This window comes from Giraffa tippelskirchi, chromosome 3, assembly GCF_054371585.1.
Source record: "Giraffa tippelskirchi isolate mGirTip1 chromosome 3, T2T-mGirTip1v1.2.pri, whole genome shotgun sequence".
Classification (NCBI taxonomy): Eukaryota; Metazoa; Chordata; class Mammalia; order Artiodactyla; family Giraffidae; genus Giraffa; species Giraffa tippelskirchi.
This window is the reverse complement of record NC_137277.1, coordinates 66,752,695-66,771,517: the sequence shown is the minus strand read 5'-3', so window position 1 is coordinate 66,771,517 and position 18,823 is coordinate 66,752,695. Positions and strand designations below refer to the sequence as shown.

At 39.1% G+C, this 18,823-nt stretch overlaps 1 long non-coding RNA gene across 1 annotated transcript in view; it reads left to right on the top strand.

Moving 5' to 3' along the window:
* LOC145540904 (uncharacterized) overlaps nucleotides 1-18,116 on the top strand; it is a 68,755-nt gene extending 50,639 nt beyond the window's left edge. Inside the window, exon 6 of the long non-coding RNA XR_014078625.1 lies at nucleotides 17,785-18,116. This is a non-coding gene — a long non-coding RNA (uncharacterized LOC145540904). The remainder of the gene's footprint in view (nucleotides 1-17,784) is intronic.
* Nucleotides 18,117-18,823: the final 707 nt, after the last annotated feature.

Here is an 18,823-nt window from a genome sequence, read left to right as displayed (position 1 = left end):
TGTACAGCCATGACGTAGTCCTTTCCCAATTTGGAACCAGTCTGTTGTTCCATGTCCAGTTCTAACTGTTGCTTCTTGACCTACATACAGATTTCTCAGGAAACAGGTCGGGTGATCTGGTATTCCCATCTCTTTAAGAAATTTCCACAGTTTGGAGACTCAAGTTCAACTGGAAGTTGAAAGTTCTGCCATCTTGGACCCAGTAGGTTCTAACTAGTTTATATCATATCCTCATGGCTGTGTTACTCTTTTAAGATTGTTCCCTGTTTGCTTCCCTCCTGTTTCAGTTCCAGAGTAAGCCTACTATCAGTCCCAACTCATCCTTCCATTGTTTTAGGTCTTTTGTTTGGTCCTAGGGTAAACAAGTCTTCCAGGGATTGCCACCTCCTGAACTGTGTCCTTGAGTGTGTTTATCAATAAGTTTTTATCAATAAGACTGCGATGGAGGGAGTGTTCTCTGTCCACACTAGCCACCCACAGCTAGTTAAGTCTCTGAGAGATTCTGTTTAAGGTTGCTAAGCCTGATGTGCTCCAGATCCACACCAAGCATCTCCAGGCACATGACAGGCCTCAGTGGCCCACATGCAGGGCAGCAACCTCTCTGCAAGGAGGAAAGAGTCTGTATCTAATAACCTGGCTTCCTTAGTTCTGTCTGGGATTCTTGGATAGAGCTGACTTATTGACTGTCTCTACGTAAAACTGTATCTCTGGAGCCTCCTATGGGAGGGGGTGGGTGGTCTCTGGGTTTCCTCATGTGTGCAGGAGTCAGTTAATCAGCTGTAGAGACCCTCCTCTAGTCAGCTGCACCTTCAGATATTCATTCATCAAACACCTGCTACATCTATGTTCTCTTCTGTGCCAGGTCTTAGATTCTCAGATCTGGGTAGAACTTGGGCACTCATCATAAGATGCTCGTGATTTCATGGAGGAGGGCAGAAGGGGATTCATAATCTTTAACTTTTAAGCCTTTTTAAAGCCACATATTATCCTATTTTACTTTCTGGCAACTCTGTCATTTTCTCATGTTCTAGGTGAATAAACTAAGGTTCAGGGAGATTGAGTGACTTGTCCATTCAACTGGGTGTGGGGAGCCAGTACACCAGGGCTGGAGCCTGTAACCACTGTGCCTGTAGGTTTCCTCACAGTCAGATGTGGCAGATGCTCAGTAGCAACCTTTAGGAGGTGAGTAAAGTGGGAATAGCTGATGGAATCCTGGAAGCTTCCAGGAGGGGACTCAAATCAGCCCCTCCCTCCTTCTCTTTCTCCCTCTTTCTTTTCTTCCTTTCTTTTTTCTTTTTCTTTCTCTCTCTCCTCATTCATTAGTTCATTTGTTTGTTCGTTCATGCCTTCCTTATTTCCTTCTTTCCTTCTATTTCACAAATACTGAATGCCTACTATATTCCAGGCAGCAACATTCTAGACTCTGAGGATGTTAAAAATAAATGATGAGCAATAAAAAAGCCTTTTTTATTTACAGGAGAAATTCAGGCTCCAACGTGGGTGTTGGTAGCATCCCCATCACACACCTTGGGATCTATGTTCTGCCCAGGCTGCCTCCTGAGAGAGTAGATTGTTTGCGTATTCCTACCTTGCATATTTCTGACTCTTCCAGGCCTTTGCCCCACACCCTTATCCCACTCCCATGTCTCTCTTTCTGCCTTGAACTTCTTTTACTCTCTTTAGAAGGTTGAAGATTATAAGAATGTGGTCTCTGATTCTTAGAATAAATCCTACGCCCCCACCAACCCAGAGAGGGGCATCACAGGTCATAGGGTAAGGCATCAATTACCTCATGAATGTGCATGTGCCCTGGGGCCCCGCAGCTCCTGTTTCCCTTTCCTTGTGGCCAGATGCATCCTGGAAACTCAGGCCCTGCTCTATGCCAGATGTGATGCTTCCTACCATGCAAGGGTGTCAGAACTCCACTCTAAGAGATGGCCTTACATTCCTGTGTGCAGGTCACTTTGATGCAGGTTCAGCATTGATGCTGTGCTTCATACCCATTTGTGAGCCATGCTTAAGCTTGTCCAAGTGTGCCAATTTTTGTTTATCATTTCTATGTGTTTGAAGCAAATGATGGGTGTAGAAGCGTGGAGAGTGGATTTCAGCTTCAGTCCCTATTTTACTGGGATTACCAAGGCTCCTTTTTTAGTTCATTCTTCTGCATGTTTCTCCTTCCAGTCATCTGGCATTTTTTTACTGCCTGCCTAGAACATCTTTGTATTATTAAGACAGATACACCCTGAAGTCTGAGAGGAGAAATCCCAAAGATGCTTACTTCTGCTCAGATCTGTCCACTACAGCAGGCGGGATCCTTGCCCTGGGCAGGCATCTGCAGACCCAGGCTCTACACAGGCTGTGACATGATTCCCAGGGGCCTGGGATCCTCTCCCTTCCATCTCTAGTGACTTTCTTTGGAGCTCAAAGGTGACATCTCTAATAATAATTCAAACTTATTTTGTAGCTCTTATTTTAAACTTACTTTTATGCATTCTGAGACAATAAACTAAGCCCCCCAGAGGAGGACATGGCTGCCGGTCTTCTGGCTCATCCTTTTTCCTTCTGGATACTCAGTGGGGAGCTAACCTGGCAACTGTGTCATAGTTAACTTTATGTCTGCTTGGATGTTCCATGACAGCCAAACATCTGGTCTAATGTGTCTAGATGTTGCTGTGAGGGTGTTTTTTAGATGATATTAACATTTCAATTGGTGGACTTTGAGCAAAATGACTGACTCTTTGTAATGTGGTGGGCCTTGTCGAATCAGTTGAAGGCCTTAAAGGCAAATAGTGAGACCTTCCTTGAGTAAGAAAAAGTTCTTTTGGCTCACTGCCTTTATTTATTTATTTATTTATAATTTTTTAAATAAATTTATTTATTTTAGTTGGGGGCTAACTACTTTACAATATTGTGGTAGTTTTTGCCATACATTGACATGAATCAGCCTTGGGTTTACATGTGTTCCCCATCCTGAACGCCCTTCCCACCTCCCTCCCCATCCCATCCCTCTGGGTCATCCCATTGCCCCAGCCCTGAGCATTTGTCTCATGCATCGAACATGGAATGGTGTTCTGGTTCGCATATGATAATATACATGTTTCAATGCTATTGTCCCAGAACGTCCCACCCTCACCTTCTCCCTCAGAGTCCATAAGACTGTTCTATGCATCTGTGTCTCTTATTCTGTCTCGCATATAGGGTTATTGTTACCATCTTTCAAATTCCATATATATGCATTAGTATACTGTATTGGTGTTTTTCTTTCTGGCTTACTTCACTCTGTATAATGGGCTCCAGTTTCATCCATCTCAATAGAACCGAATCAAATGTATTTTTTTAATGGCTGAGTAATATTCCATTGTGTATATGTACCACAGCTTCCTTGTCCATTCGTATGCTGATGGACATCTAGGTTGCTTCCATATCCTGGCTATTGTAAACAGTGCTGCGATGAACATTGGGGTACACGCGTCTCTTTCAATTCTGGTTTCCTCGGTGTGTATGGCCAGCAGTGGGATTTCTGGGTCATATGGCAGTTCTATTCCCAGTTTTTTAAGGAATCTCCACACTGTTCTCCATAGTGGCTGTACTAGTTTGCATTCCCACCAACAGTGTAAGAGGGTTCCCTTTTCTCCACACCCTCTCCAGCATTTATTGCTTGTAGACTTTTGGATAGCAGCCATTCTGACTGGTGTGAAATGGTACCTCATTGTGGTTTTGATTTGCATTTCTCTAATAATGAGTGATATTGTGGCTCATTGCCTTTAGAATTAAACTGCAACATCAACTATTCACCTGGTCTCCAGCTTGCCTGCCTACCGGAGCAGATTTTGCACTTGCCAGCCTCCACAATCCCATACGTCAACTCTTTAAAATCTCTCTCTGTCTTTTGAGGACTCTGAGTACTACAGGTGGAAACTAGGATAGGTTGATACTGGCCCTAAACCCCTGTTTTACAAGGTGACTTCTCCTCTCTTACTTGGTTCCATAGCCAGTCCCCACCCACTAGATCCCAGAGGACAGAGGACAGCACAGAAGCAGGATCCTTCTTCACTATGACCTTGGTCATGGAGCACAAAGACTGTACATGATAGCCTCCATCTTACAACAACACCGTGTGGCCCCCTCAGTGTGTTTCCTGGCCCCTCAGCATTAGTTATGATGAGTTTTTGGATAATAATGACAGTGTTCAGTATCTATGTTGTGCTGGTTACTTTTATGCTTGTTCTTTCATTTCATCATCACAACTACCCAGCAATTTAAGTCTCTTTTTCATTGGTTCTCAGATGAGCAAATCACCCTCAAAGAAGTGAGGCAGCTTCTCAAAGATTTCAAACCATTCTATGGGATCACAGTCACTCAAGCCAAGAAACTTTATGCCTCACGCTGTCTTCTGTGATCTTTTCCAGCAGCTTGAGATTTTTGTGTTAGGAGCACTGTAACAGCAGACTCAGCTTTAAGCCAAAGGAAAAGTAAGCCTTTTATGGTGGGCAAGAGCAGGGTTGGGATATGGAGCGAGTCTGGACACCAGGTTCTTGGCTCCAGGAAATCTCATTTCCTAGATAAACATTCCTGAACTTATATGCATTAGCAGTTCTGTCCTGCTGCTGTGTTAATACTATAAAACTTTGTTTAATACTGGAAAATAATTGAGAGGAAATGCTCTGGGGGTGGGGACTTTAGTCCTTTTTTCTCTCACTAAATTATTTACCTTAATAATAGTTTTAGATTTACAGATAAGTCACAAAAATAGTGTGGAGCATGCTTATATACACCACACTTTTGTATATATACACATCTATATATTTTTGATATATATATCTGTATGTTAAGATAGATATGAGATCATATTAATGTCTCTATCTTTAATACTTTATTATATGAATCATTCTAGCTCTCTCCCCTTGCTACGCCATACTTTCCAGCTCCAGAAGTGAGAAACCTGGTTTCCACCATACACTATCCATTTATTGATACTTAGTTTTTAAGAAAACAGCTTCATCATCTAGAGTACAGTGCTTTTGTACAGTTCTTTCTGCCTTTGATCTCACAGACCATTCTCATTTCCAGAGTTACTTAGATCAACACCTTTTTTACCTTCATGAGGAGGAAACCACTTTCATGAGGTGGTCTCATACATTTGTACTACAATTGGATTCTTTCATAACATAATGCATTAATTTGTGTCCACTGACCTAAACAATTTTTAAAAATTTTGCAGTCATTAAAGTTTACTGTTTATATTGAAAAATTCCATGGATTTCGATGAATGCATAGTGTCATGTATCTACCATCACATCAAGCAGACTAGCTTTACCACCCCCAAAATCGGTTGTACTTTACCTATTCAACACTCTGCTCTACCCCTGCTGAACTCCTAGCAAACACTTCTCTGTTTATAATTTTGTATATACAGTTTTACCTTTTCCATAATGTTATATAAATTGAACCATACAGAATGTGCCATTTTCAGCTTGGCTGTTTTTATTTTGCAATATTCATTTAAGATTCACTCATGGCTTTATGTGACTTGACAGTTTATGCTCTTTTAGTGCTCAATAATTTTGCAGTATATGAATGTACTCACTCTTTTTTACCCACTCATTTTATTGAATGATATTTTGGTTTCTTCAAGTTTTTGGAGATTATGAAAAGCTCTTGTAATATCCCATGTAGGTTTTTGTGTGGACATAAGTTTTCAAATCATTTGGGTAAATATCTAGAAGTGAGATTGCTGGACCATATGAAAGATTATGTACAGTTTGTAAGAAAGTGACAAACTGTCTTCTAAAGTAACAGGGCCATTTTGCATTTTCAGAAGCAATGAAATGAGAGTTGCTATTGCTCTACATCTTCAGAAGCAATTGGTATTAATAGTGTTTGACTTTGGCCATCCTAGTAGGCATGTAATGATACCTCATTGTTGTTTTGAAGTGGATTTTGCTTAGGATAAATGACTTTGAACACCTTTTTACATACTTGTTTGTTGTCTGTACACCTTCTTTATGAGATGTCTGCTTAGGTATTTTGTCTATTTATTAATTGGGTATTTGCTTTCCTATTGTTAAGCTTTAACAGTTCATTGAACATTATAAATACAAGTCCTTCATTATATGTGCTTTGCAAAAATTTTTCCCAGTCTGTGACTTGTATTTTTCTTCTCTTAAGTGTATTCATAAAACAGAAATTTAAAATTTTTGTATAGCTTTTAATTTTAATGAAGCCCAGCTTATCATTTTCTTTCTTTTGTGGATCATGTAGGATGTTATATCAAAAACTTATCTCTAAACCCAGTGTCATGTTGATTCTCTATTGTGTTTTACTCTAGAAGTTTTATAAGTTTTCATTTATATTTATTTCTATGATCCATTTTTAGTTATTCTTTGTGGAAGTGTAAGGTCTTTGTCAAGGTTCTTTTTTTTTTTTTTTTTTTTGCATATGGACATCTAAATTTTTGAGTAGTAGTTTTGAAAAGATTGTCTTCTCTCAATGACCTTTGTGCCTTTGTAAATGATCAGTTGACTACATTTTTGTGGGTCTTTTTTGGGCTTCTAATTCTATTCCATTGATCTATGTATTTCTTTCACCAATAATACATTGTCTTGATTACCTTACCTTTATTGTATATCTTGAAATCAGGTAATATAAAATTCTCCAATTTAATCTTCTCCATATTGTGATGTATATTTCAGGTCTTTTGGACTTCTATATAAGTTTTAGAATTAGTTTGTGGATATCTACAAATAGCTAATGGGATTATATGGAATCTATATATGAAATTCGGAAGACTTGATGTCAGCATTGAATCTTAAAATCAATGAACATGAAATAACCATTTATTTACATATTTTATACTTCTTTCATCAGTGTTTATAGTTTTCCCCATATAGAGTCTGTGCATGTGCTATGTTTTGTAGTGCAGTAGTGTCTGACTTTTTGAGACCCTATGGACTGTAGCCTGTCAGGCTCTTCTGTCCATGGGGATTTTCCAGGCAAGACTACTGGAGTGGGTTGCCATGCTCTCCTCCAGGGGATCTTCCCAACACAGGACCAGGGATCAAACCCAGGTCTCCTGAATTGCAGGTGGATTCTTTACTGTTGGAGCCACCAGGGAAGCCCTAGAATACTGGAGTGGGTAGTTTATCCCTTTCCAGGGAATCTTCCCAACCTAGGAATCAAACTGGGGTCTTCTCATTGCAGGTGGATTCTTTACCACCTGAGCTCCCAGGGAAGCCTGAATCTTTGCATCAGTTCAGTTCAGTTCAGTCGCTCAGTCGTGTCTGACTCTTTGCAACCCCATGAATTGCAGCACGCCAGGCCTCTCTGTCCATCACCAACTCCTGGAGTCTACCCAACTTCATGTCCATCGAGTCGGTGATGCCATCCAACCATCTCATCCTCGGTCGTCCCCTTCTCCTCTTGCCCCCAGTCCTACCCAGCATTAGGGTCTTTTCCAATGAGTCAACTCTTCACATGAGGTGGCCAAAGTATTGGAGTTTCAGCTTCAACATCAGTCCTTCCAATGAACACCCAGGATTGATCTCCTTTAGGATGGATTGATTGGATATCCTTGCAGTCCAAGGGACTCTCAAAAGTCTTCTCCAACACCACAGTTCAAAAGCATCAATTCTGCGGTGCTCAGCTTTCTTCACCATCCAACTCTCACATCTATACATGACCACTGGAAAAACCATAGCCTTGACTAGATGAACTTTTGTTAGCAAAGCAATGTTTCTGCTTTTAAATATGCTATCTAGGTTGGCCATAACCTTTCTTCCAAGGGGTAAGGGTCTTTTAATTTCATGGCTGCAATCACCATCAGCAGTGATTTTGGAGCCCCCAAAAATAAAGTTTGACACTGTTTCCACTGTTTCCCCATCTATTTCCCATGAAGTGGGACCAGATGCCATGATCTTAGTTTTCTGAACGTTGAGCTTTAAGCCAACTTTTTCACTCTCCTCTTTCACTTTCATCAAGAGGCTCTTTAGTTCTTCTTCACTTTCTGCCATAAGGGTGGTGTCATCTGCATATCTGAGGTTATTGATATTTCTCCCGGCAATCTTGATTTCAGCTTGTGTTTCTTCCAGCCCAGCATTTCTCATAATGTACTCTGCATATAAATTAAATAAGCAGGGACACAATATACAGCCTTGACGTACTCCTTTTCCTATTTGGAACCAATCTGTTGTTCTATGTCCAGTTCTAACTGTTGCTTCTTGATCTGCATACAGGTTTCTCAAGAGACAGGTCAGATGGTCTGGTATTCCCATCTCTTTCAGAATTTTCCACAGTTTATTGTGATCCACACAGTCAAAGGCTTTGGCAGAGTCAATAAAGCAGAAATAGATGTTTTTCTGGAACTCTCTTGCTTTTTCGAGCATTATTTTACTAGCATGTGAGATGAGTGCAATTGTGCGGTAGTTTGAGCATTCTTTGGCATTGCCTTTCTTTGAGATTGGGACGAAAACTGACCTTTTCCAGTCCTGTGGCCACTGCTGAGTTTTCCAATTTGCTGGCATGTCAAGTGCTGCACTTTCACAGTACCATTTTTGAGGATTTGAAACCGCTCAACTGGAATTCCATCACCTCCACCAGCTTTGTTTGTAGTGATGCTTTCTTAGGCCCACTTGACTTCATATTCCAGGATGTCTGTCTCTAGGTGAGTGATCACACCATCGTGATTATCTCAGTCATGAAGATCTTTTTTGTACAGTTCTTCTGTGTATTCTTGCCACCTCTTCTTAATATCTTCTGCTTCTGTTAGGTCCATACCATTTCTGTCCTTTATCGAGCCTATCTTTGCATGAAATATTCCTTTGGTATCTCTAATTTTCTTGAAGAGATCTCTAGTCTTTCCCAATCTGTTGTTTTCCTTTATTTCTTTGCACTGATCGCTGAGGAAGGCTTTCTAATCTCTCCTTGCGATTCTTTGCAACTCTGCATTCAGATGGGAATATCTTTCCTTTTCTCCTTTGCTTTTCGCTTCTCTTCTCTTCCCAGCTATCTGTAAGGCCTCCTCAGAGAGCCATTTTGCTTTTTTGCATTTCTTTTCTATGGGGATTGTCTTGATCCCTGTCTCCTATACAATGTCACGAACCTCTGTCCATAGTTCATCAGGCACTTTGTCTATCAGATCTAGTCCCTTAAATCTATTTGTCACTTCTACTGTATACTCATAAGGGATTTGATCTAGGTCATACCTGAATGGACTAGTGGTTTTCCCTACTTTCTTCAATTTAAGTCTGAGTTTGGCAATAAGCAGTTCATGATCTGAGCCACAGTCTGCTCCTGGTCTTGTTTTTGCTGCCCGTATAGAGCTTCTCCATCTTTGGCTGCAAAGAATATAATCAATCTGATTTTGGTGTTGACCATCTGGTGATGTCCACGTGTAGAGTCTTCTCTTGTGTTGTTGGAAGAGGGTGTTTGCTATGATCAATGCGTTCTCTTGGCAAAACTCTATTAGCCTTTGCCCTGCTTCATTCTGTACTCCGAGGCCAAATTTGCCTGTTACACCAGGTGTTTCTTGACTTCCTACTTTTGCATTCCAGTCCCCTATAATGAAAAGGACATCTTTTTTGGGTGTTAGTTCTAGAAGGTCTTGTAGGTCTTCATAGAACCGTTCAACTTCAGCTTCTTCGGCGTTCCTGGTCGGGGCATAGACTTGGATTACTGTGATATTGAATGGTTTGCCTTGGAATCTTTGTATATTTATATCTAAATATCTTGCTTTTAGGTGTTATTTTAAATGGCATTAAAATTTTTTTTCAAACTTCCATTATTCATTGATTATTCAAAGGGAAGCAATTGGTTTTTTATATTGACTTTATATTTTGTGATCTTGCTATACTGACTTACTAGTTTAAGTAATATTTTTGTAGATTCTTTGGGAATTTCTGTGTTGATAGTAATGTCATTTGTGAATAAAGATGCTTTTCTCTTTTCCTTTTTAATCAATATACCTCTTCTCCCTCTCTTCCTCCCTTTTCCCCTCTTTCCCTTTTCTTCTTTCTTACTATTTCCTTCTCCTCCTCTTCATCATTATTCTTATCTTTAGTCTTATTGCACTAGCTAGGATTTCTGTGTGATGTTGAATAAGATTGGTGAGATTTGTTCTTAATCTTAGAGTGCGGTTACCTATGATGTTGGCTATAGTACTTTTTCGGTGAATGTTATTTATCATGTCAATGAGTTTCGTTCTATTACTAGCTTTCTTATGGTTTTTAAAATTTTAATTTTTTAAAATTAATTTCTAATGGAGGCTAATTGGTTTACAATGTTGTGTTAGTTTCTGCTACACAATGACGTGAATCAGTTATGAATATACATATTATCCCCTCTTTATTGAACCTCCTTACCCCTCCCCCCATCCAATACCTCTAGGTCATCACAGAGCACTGAGCTGAGTTCCCTGTGCTGTAGAGCTACTTCCTGCTAGCTATCTTTTTTACATCTGGCAAAATACTACTCTTTTAATTTGTCTCATCCTTTTATTCCCTTGCTGTGACCACAAGTCTGTTCTCTATGTCTGTACCTCTATTCCTGCCCTGTGAATAGGTTCATAAGGATAATTTTTTCTAGATTCCATATATATGTGTTAATATATGATATTCGTTTTCCTCTTTCTGACTTACTTCACTCTGTATAACAGGCTCTATGTTCATCCACCTTACTTCAACTGACACAAATCCATTCCCTTTTAATGGCTGAGTAATATTCCATTGTATATATGTACCACAACTTCCTTGTCCATTTATCTGCTGATGGACACTTAGGTTGCTTCCATATCCTGTTATTGTAAGTACTGCTGCAATGAATGGGGTACATATGTTTTTCTGAATTGTGGTCGGTGTGACATGACTGAGTGACTGAACTGAACTTTCTCAGGGTATATGCAGTAGTGGAATTGCTGGGTCATATAGTAGATTTGCTCCTAGTTTTTTTTTTTTTTTTTGACAGAATCTCCATACTGTTATCCATAGTGGCTGTATCAGTTTACATTCCCACCAACAGTTCAAGTTGTTATTACTGTTCAATCGCTAAGTTGTGTCTGACTCTTTACAACTCCTTGGACTGCAGCACACCAGTCTTCCCTGTCCTTCACTATCTCCAGGAGTTTGCCCAAATTCATGTCCATTGAGTCAGTGATGCCATCCAACCATCTCATCCTTGGCTGCCCCCTTCTCCTCTTGCCCTCAATCTTTCCCAGCAGCAGGGTCTTTTTCAGTGAGTCTGCTCTCCACATCAGGTGGCCAAAATATTGGAGCTTCAGTTTCAACATCAGTCCTTCCAATGAATATTCAGGGTTGATTTCCTTTAGGATAGACTGGTTTGATGTCTTTGCTGTCCAAGGGACTCTCAAGAGTCTTCCCCAGCACCACAAATTGAAAGCATCAGTTCTTTGGTGCTCAGCCCTCTTTACGGTCCAACTCTCACATCCGTATGTGACTACTAAAAAAACCATAGCTTTGACTATACAGACCTATACAGAGGGTTTGCTTTTCTCCACATCCTCTCCAGCATTTATTGCTTGTAGATATTTTGATGATGGATATTTGGTTCGGTGTGAGGTGATAGCTCATTGTTATTTTGATTTGCATTTCTCTAATAATGAGCGATGTTGAGTATCTTTTCATGTGTTTGTTGGCCATCTGTATGTCTTTAGAGAAATGTCTGTTTAGATCTTCTGCCCATTTTTTTTGATTGTTTTGTTTTTTTTTCTGCTATTTTAATATTTGGATGAACTGCTTGTGTATTTTAGAGGTTAGTCCTTTGTCAGTTGCTTCATTTGCAGTTATATTCTCCCAATCTGAAAGTTGTCTTTTTACCTTGTTTATAGTTTCCTTTGTTGTGTAAAAAGCTTTTAAGTTTAATTAGCTCTAAGTTATTTATTTTTGTTTGTTTTCCATTGCTCCAGGAGGTAGGTCAAAGAGGATCTTGCTGTGATTTATACCAAAGAGTGTTCTGCGTATGTTTTCCCTTAAGAGTTTTATAGTTTCTGGCCCATAGTTTAGGTCTTTCATCCATTTTGAATTTAGTTTTGTGTGTGGTGTTAGGAAGTGTTCTAATTTCATTTTTTTTACATGTGGTTGTCAAGGTTTACTAGCACCATTCATTGAAGAGGCTGCCTTTTCTCCGTTGTATATTCTTGCCTCCTTTGTCAAAGATAAGGTGCCCATAGATGCATGGGTCTATCTCTTGGCTTTTTACCTTTTCCATTGATCCCTATGTCTTTTTTGTGCTAGTACCATACTTTCTTGAAATTGTAGCTTTGTAGTATAGTCTGAAGTCAGGAAGTCTGATTCCCAAAGCTCTGTTTTTCTTTCTGAAGATTGCTTTGGCTATTTGAGGTCTTTTGTGTTTCTATACAAATTGTAAATATCTTTGCTCTAGTTCTGTGATAAAGATCATTGATAATTTGATAGGGATGGTGTTGAATCTGTAGATTACTTTGGATAGTATAGTCATTTTTACAATACTGATTCTTCCAGTGCAAGAACATGATATATCTCTCCATCTGTTGGTGTTGTCTTTGATTTCTTTCATCAGTGTCTTACAGTTTTCTGCATATATGTCTTTTGTCTCCTTAGATAGGTTTATTCCTAGGTATTTTATTCTTTTTGTTGTGATGGTGAATGGGATTATTTCTTTAATTTCTCTTTCTGGTTTTTCATTGTTTATGTGTAAGAATGCAAGGGATTTTTGTGTATTGATTTTGTATCCTGTGGCTTTACTAAATTCATCGATTAGCTGTGGTAATTTTCTGGTGGCATCTGTAGGTTTTTCCATGTATATAGTATCATATGATCTGCAAACAGTGAGAGTTTTACTTCTTCTTTTCCAATCTTGATTTCTTTTATTTCTTTTTCTTCTCTAATAGCCAAGGCTAGGACTTTCAGAATTATATTAAATAATAATAGTGAGAATGGACACCCTTGTCTTGTTCTTGATCTTAGAGGAAAGCTTTCAGTGTTTCATCATTGAGAACAATGTTTGCCATGGATTTGTCTTATAAGGCCTTTATTATGCTGGGATAGGTTCCTTCTATGCCCGGTTTCTGTAGAGTTTTTATTGTAAATTTTGTCAAAAGATTTTTATACATCTATTGAGATAATCATATGGATTTTATCTTTCTGTTTGTTATTATGGTGTAACATATTTTTCAATCTGTGTATATTGAAGAATCTTTGAATCCCTGGGATTAATTCCACTTATCATGATACATAATCCTTTTAATGTGTTGTTGGATTCTGTGTGCTAGTATTTTATTGAGGATTTTTGCCTCTAAGTTCATCAGTGATATTGGCCTATATTTTCTTTTCTTTTCTTTTTTTTTTTTTTTTTGAGGTATCTTTGTCTAGTTTTGGTATCAGGGTGATGGTAGCCTCATAGAATGAGTTTTGGAGTCTTCCTTCCTCTGAATTTTCTTGAAAGAATTTGAGATGTTACTTCTTCTCTAAACATTTAATAGAATTCGCCTATGAAGCCATCTGGCCATGTGGTTTTATTTTTTGTAAAATTTTTATTCACAGTTTTGATTTCAGTGTTTGTTATTGTTTTCCTCATATTTTCGATTTCTTTCTGGTTCTGACTTGAAAGGTTGTATTTTTCTAAGAATTAGTTCATTTCTCCAGGTTGTCCATTTAATTGGCGTATAGTTATTCATAAGAGTCTCTTATGATCCTGTGTTATTCTGTATTATCTGGTATAACTTTTCCTTTCTCATTTCTAATTTTACTGGTTTTCATCTTCTTCCTTTTTTCCATGATGAGTATGGATAATGGTTTATCAATTTTGTTAATCTTCTCAAAGAACCAACTTTTACTTTTATAGATCTTTGCTTTGATTTCCTTCATCTCTTTTTCATTTATTTCTGCTTTGATCTTTATGATTTCTTTCCCTTTACTAACCTTGGATGTTTTTTTTCTTTTTTCTAGCTGCTTTAGGTATAAGATTAGATTATATATTTGAGTTTTTCTCATTTCTTGAGCTAAGATTGTATTGCTATAAAATTCCATCTTAGAATGCTTTCAGTCCATCCCATAGGCTTTGGGTTGCTGTGTAATTATTATCATTTGTTTCTTGGTATTTTTTAATTTCCTTTTTGATTTTTTCAGTAATTATTTGGTTTTTTAGAACAGTATTGTTTAGCCTCCATACATTTGTGATTTTTAGGTTTCCCCCCCCCCCGTAACTGTACAAAAAAGATCTTCACGACCCAGATAATCATGATGCTGTGATCACTCACCTAGAGCCAGACATTCTGGAATGTGAAGTCAAGTGGGCCTTAGAAAGCATCACTACGAACAAAGCTAGTGGAGATGATGGAATTCCAGTTAAGCTATTTCAAACCCTAAAAGATGATGCTGTGAAAGTCTGCACTCAATATGGCAGCAAATCTGGAAAACTCAGCAGTGGCAACAGGACTGGAAAAAGTCAGTTTTCATTACAATCCTAAAGAAAGGCAATGCCAAAGAATGCTCGAACTACAGCACATTTGCACTCATCTCACACATTAGAAAAGTAATGCTCAAAATTTTCCAAGCCAGGCTTCAGCAATACGTGAACCGTGAACTTCAAGATGTTCAAGCTGGATTTAGAAAAGGCAGAGGAACCAGAGGTCAAATTGCCAACATCTGATGGATCATCGAAAAAGCAAGAGAATTCCAGAAAAACATCTATTTCTGCTTTATTGACTATGCCAAAGCCTTGGACTGTGTGGATCACAATAAACTGTGGAAAATTCTGAAAGAGATGGGAATACCAGACCATCTGACCTGTCTCTTGAGAAACCTGTATGCAGGTCAGGAAGCAGCAGTTAGAACTGGACATGGAACAACAGACTGGTTCCAAATAGGAAAAGGAGTCCGTCAAGGCTGTATATTGTCACCCTGCTTATTTAACTTATATGCAGAGTACATCATGAGAAACGCTGGGCTGGAAGAAGCACAAGCTGGAATCAAGATTGCTGGGAGAAATATCAATAACCTCAGATATGCAGATGACACCACCCTTATGGCAGAAAGTGAAGAAGAACTAAAGAGCCTCTTGATGAAAGTGAAAGAGAAGAGTGAAAAAGTTGGCTTAAAGCTCAACGTTCAGAACACTAAGATCATGGCATTTGGTCCCATCACTTCATGGGAAATAGATTGGGAAACAGTGGAAACAGTGTCAGATTTTATTTTTGGGGGGCTCCAAAATCACTCCTGATGGTGATTGCAGCCACGAAATTAGAAGACTCTTACTCCTTGGAAGGGAGGTTATGACCACCCTAGATAGCATATTTAAAAGCAGAGACATTGCTTTGGCAACAAAAATCCGTCTAGTCAAGGCTATGGTTTTTCCAGTGGTCATGTATGGATGTGAGAGTTGGAGTATAAAGAAAGCTGAGTGCCGAAGAATTGATGCTTTTGAACTGTGGTGTTGGAGAAGACTCTTGAGAGTTCCTTGGACTGCAAGAAGATCCAACCAGTCCATCCTAAAGGAGATTAGTCCTGGGTGTTCATTGGAAGGACTGATGTTGAAGCTGAAACTCCAATACTTTGGCCACCTCATGCGAAGAGTTGACTCATTGGAAATGACCCTAATGCTGGGAAGGATTGGGGGCAGAAGGAGAAGGGGATGACAGAGGATGAGATGGTTGGATGGCATCACCAACTCGATGGACGTGGGTTTGGGTAGACTCCGGGAGTTGGTGATGGACAGGGAGGCCTGGCGTGCTGTGATTCATGGGGTCGCAAAGAGTCGGACACGACTGAGCGACTGAACTGAACTGTTATCTAATCTCAGCGTTGTTGCAGTTTAAATTTTCTTAAACTTACCAAGGCTTGATTTGTGACCCAAAAAGTGATCTATCCTGAAGAATGTTCTACACATACTTGAGGAGAAGGTGTATTCTGTTCCTTTTGGTTGAAATGGACTTTAAATATCAACTAGGTCCATTTGTTCCAATGTGTCATTTAAGACATTCATTTCCTTGTTAATTTTCTGTCTGGATGATCTATCCATTGGTATAAGGGGGTTTTAAAATTGTGTTACTGTTAGTTTCCCCTTTTATGTCTATTTGCATTAGCTTTATGTATTGAGGTTCACCTCTGTCTGGTGCATTAATATTTATGATTGTTGTATCTTGGACTGAACTCTTGATCATTATGTAGTCTCCTACCTTGTCTCTTGTAGTAGTCCTTAAAGTCTATTCTGTCTAATATGAGATTTACAACTTTGACTTTGTTTTGATTTTTTACCTGTATCAAATGTCTCTTTCTATCCCCTCCATTGATTCTGAATGAGATCCTTGCTGGGTAGAGTAATCTTGGTTGTAGATTTTTCCTTTTCATTACTTTAAATTTATTCTGCATTCCCTTCCAGCCTGCAGAGTTTCTGCTGAAAGTTCAGCTGTTAACCTTAGACTTTACTGTCATAACAATAAAACCCTCCCAAAACAAAAGCAGAAAATCATACCCAGACAGATGGTAAAAGAAATATCAGATAACTGGAAACAACCCCCCCCAAAAAAGGAACACACACACCCAGGAGAAACCAATACAGACTTAAAAAAAAGAAATTACAGGAGAATAACCTGATGAACAAATGAAACCAAAAATGAAACCAACCAATTAAAAACAAAGTTAACTAAAGCACAAAACAGAAAACAAAACCAAGTAGAGTGCCAACTGGGGAATAAAGCATGGAAAACAAGACAGACAAAAATAGTAAATAAAAAAAAAAGGAGAAAATCTAAGTTTAAACAGAAACATGAAAAAAGATCTGTGTATGTAAATTAAAACAACAACAAAAGAACCAAAAAAAAAAAGAAAGAAAGAGAATGGCATAAAGTCAACATAGAAGTAGAAATATATAAAAGAAATAAAAAATATGATTTAAAAAAACCCCAATGCCTAATAATAATAAAAACAACAACCACAATAACAAAGAAAAAAGAAAGATCAAAGCCAACAACAGAACAGAAAAATAATAAAAAATGTTTTCCTAATGTCTCAGCTGTTAGCATCCTTTGCATAGCTGTGAACCCACCTCTAAATTCCTAGGAGGCCCTCCAATACTGAGGAAGGTTGGTCTGAACATGCTGTAGAGGCAGCTCAGACTCTAATCTGGCCCTGCTCCCGTGTGTGCTTGCCTCCAGTGTCCATATCTGCCAGAGCTAGAGCATTTCCTTTTGTGGAAACACTCATTGTTTTTTTTTATATATTCCACAGACATAGAGTATACCTAGTTGATTGTGTAGATTTAATCTTCAGGTTGTGCAGCTCATGGAAACGTTTTTGAGTTGCTCTTCTTTAGTTGCTCTGCCTCTGGAGCTCAAGGTGGTTATATTCCAATCTCTGAGTGTGGACTACCCACAGAAGTCTGCTCTTGGGGTTGCCCTGAAGGACTTGGGACATCCCTGTTGAGGACTGGGCATGGAGTTGGCATGGCTGCTTGTATCACAGAGACTTCAGCAGTGCCGAGTATTCAGGGAAGCCAGCATCCATGGGTGCATAAGATATGGCTCTATTAAATATTTTTTTAAGGCTTTGGCAGCTGGCACTCAAAGGATCTCCCTTACTGGTCCTTCTCTATTGCTTGGCACAGCAGGCACTCAAAGGGCAGCCCTGGCTGGTCCTTCTCTATTACACAACTGTCAGGGCCAGCATGAGGGGAGAAAGGGGCTATAGTGGTGGTTCCACTCACTGCGCATGACTCAGCAGTAGCACCCTGCTTCCATTGCCACCTGGTTTCTCTCCAAAGGCATTCTCTCTTTCAGATTTCCTTCTTTCTTCCCCTCAGGCCATCTCCCTGCAGTCAACAGCAGTCCTCATCCCAGGATTACTCTCCAATCTCCGTGCTCCAGCTCTGAGCCCTGTGCACACCAGTGGACCCGTGTCCCAGTCTGGGGCACATATGGTCATGGTACAGATTGTCTGTGTGTTTCTCATTCTATTCAAACTGTCACAGATCATCTGCTTCACCCTCCTCCAATAGCTTCTAATACTTCTCTTCTGTTCCAACCAATTTCCATGGATTTGAAGTCAAGGACCCCTACAAGTATTCATTCAGTGTTCTGTGAGAACTGATGTATCTATAGATGTATTTCTAATGCATCCTTGAAGAGAGATGTACTCCATGTCCATCTAATCATCTGTTATCTTGGTTTTCTCCACAGGGTTTTTTTTTTTTTTTTAATCATGCATGCTGACTTTTGTCTATGGCTGTCATTCAATGATTATATTACTTTTCTCCTTTAGACTGAGATATGGTAAATTACATTAACTAACTTTTGAATGTTGAACCAGCCTTGCAAACCTAAAATAAATCTCACTTGGTTATGGTTTACAAACTTTATTCATGATTGCATTTTATTTGCTAATATTTTGTGGAGGATGTTTAAGTTTATTTGCAAATAAATGAGAGATGTGATTTTAATTTTTTTTTCTTGTTAAGTCATTTTCTGTTTTTCATATTAGGATAGTGCTAGCCTCACAGCCCCACCCATGAACAGACAACTGGATTAAAAATTTACTGAGCATGGCCCCGCCCATCAGAACAAGACTCAGATTCCCCCAAGTCAGTATCTCCCATTAGGAACCTTACATAAGCCTCTTATATTTATCTATCAGAGGGCAGACAGAATGAAAACCACAATCCAAAGAACTAACCAAATTGATCGCATGGATCACAGCCTTGTCTAACTCAATGAAACTATGAGCCATGCCGTGTAGGGCCACCTAAGATGGATGGGTCATGGTGGAGTTCTGACAAAATGTGGTCTGCTGGAGAAGGGAATGGCAAACAACTTCAGTATTCTTGCCTTTGGAACCCCATAAAT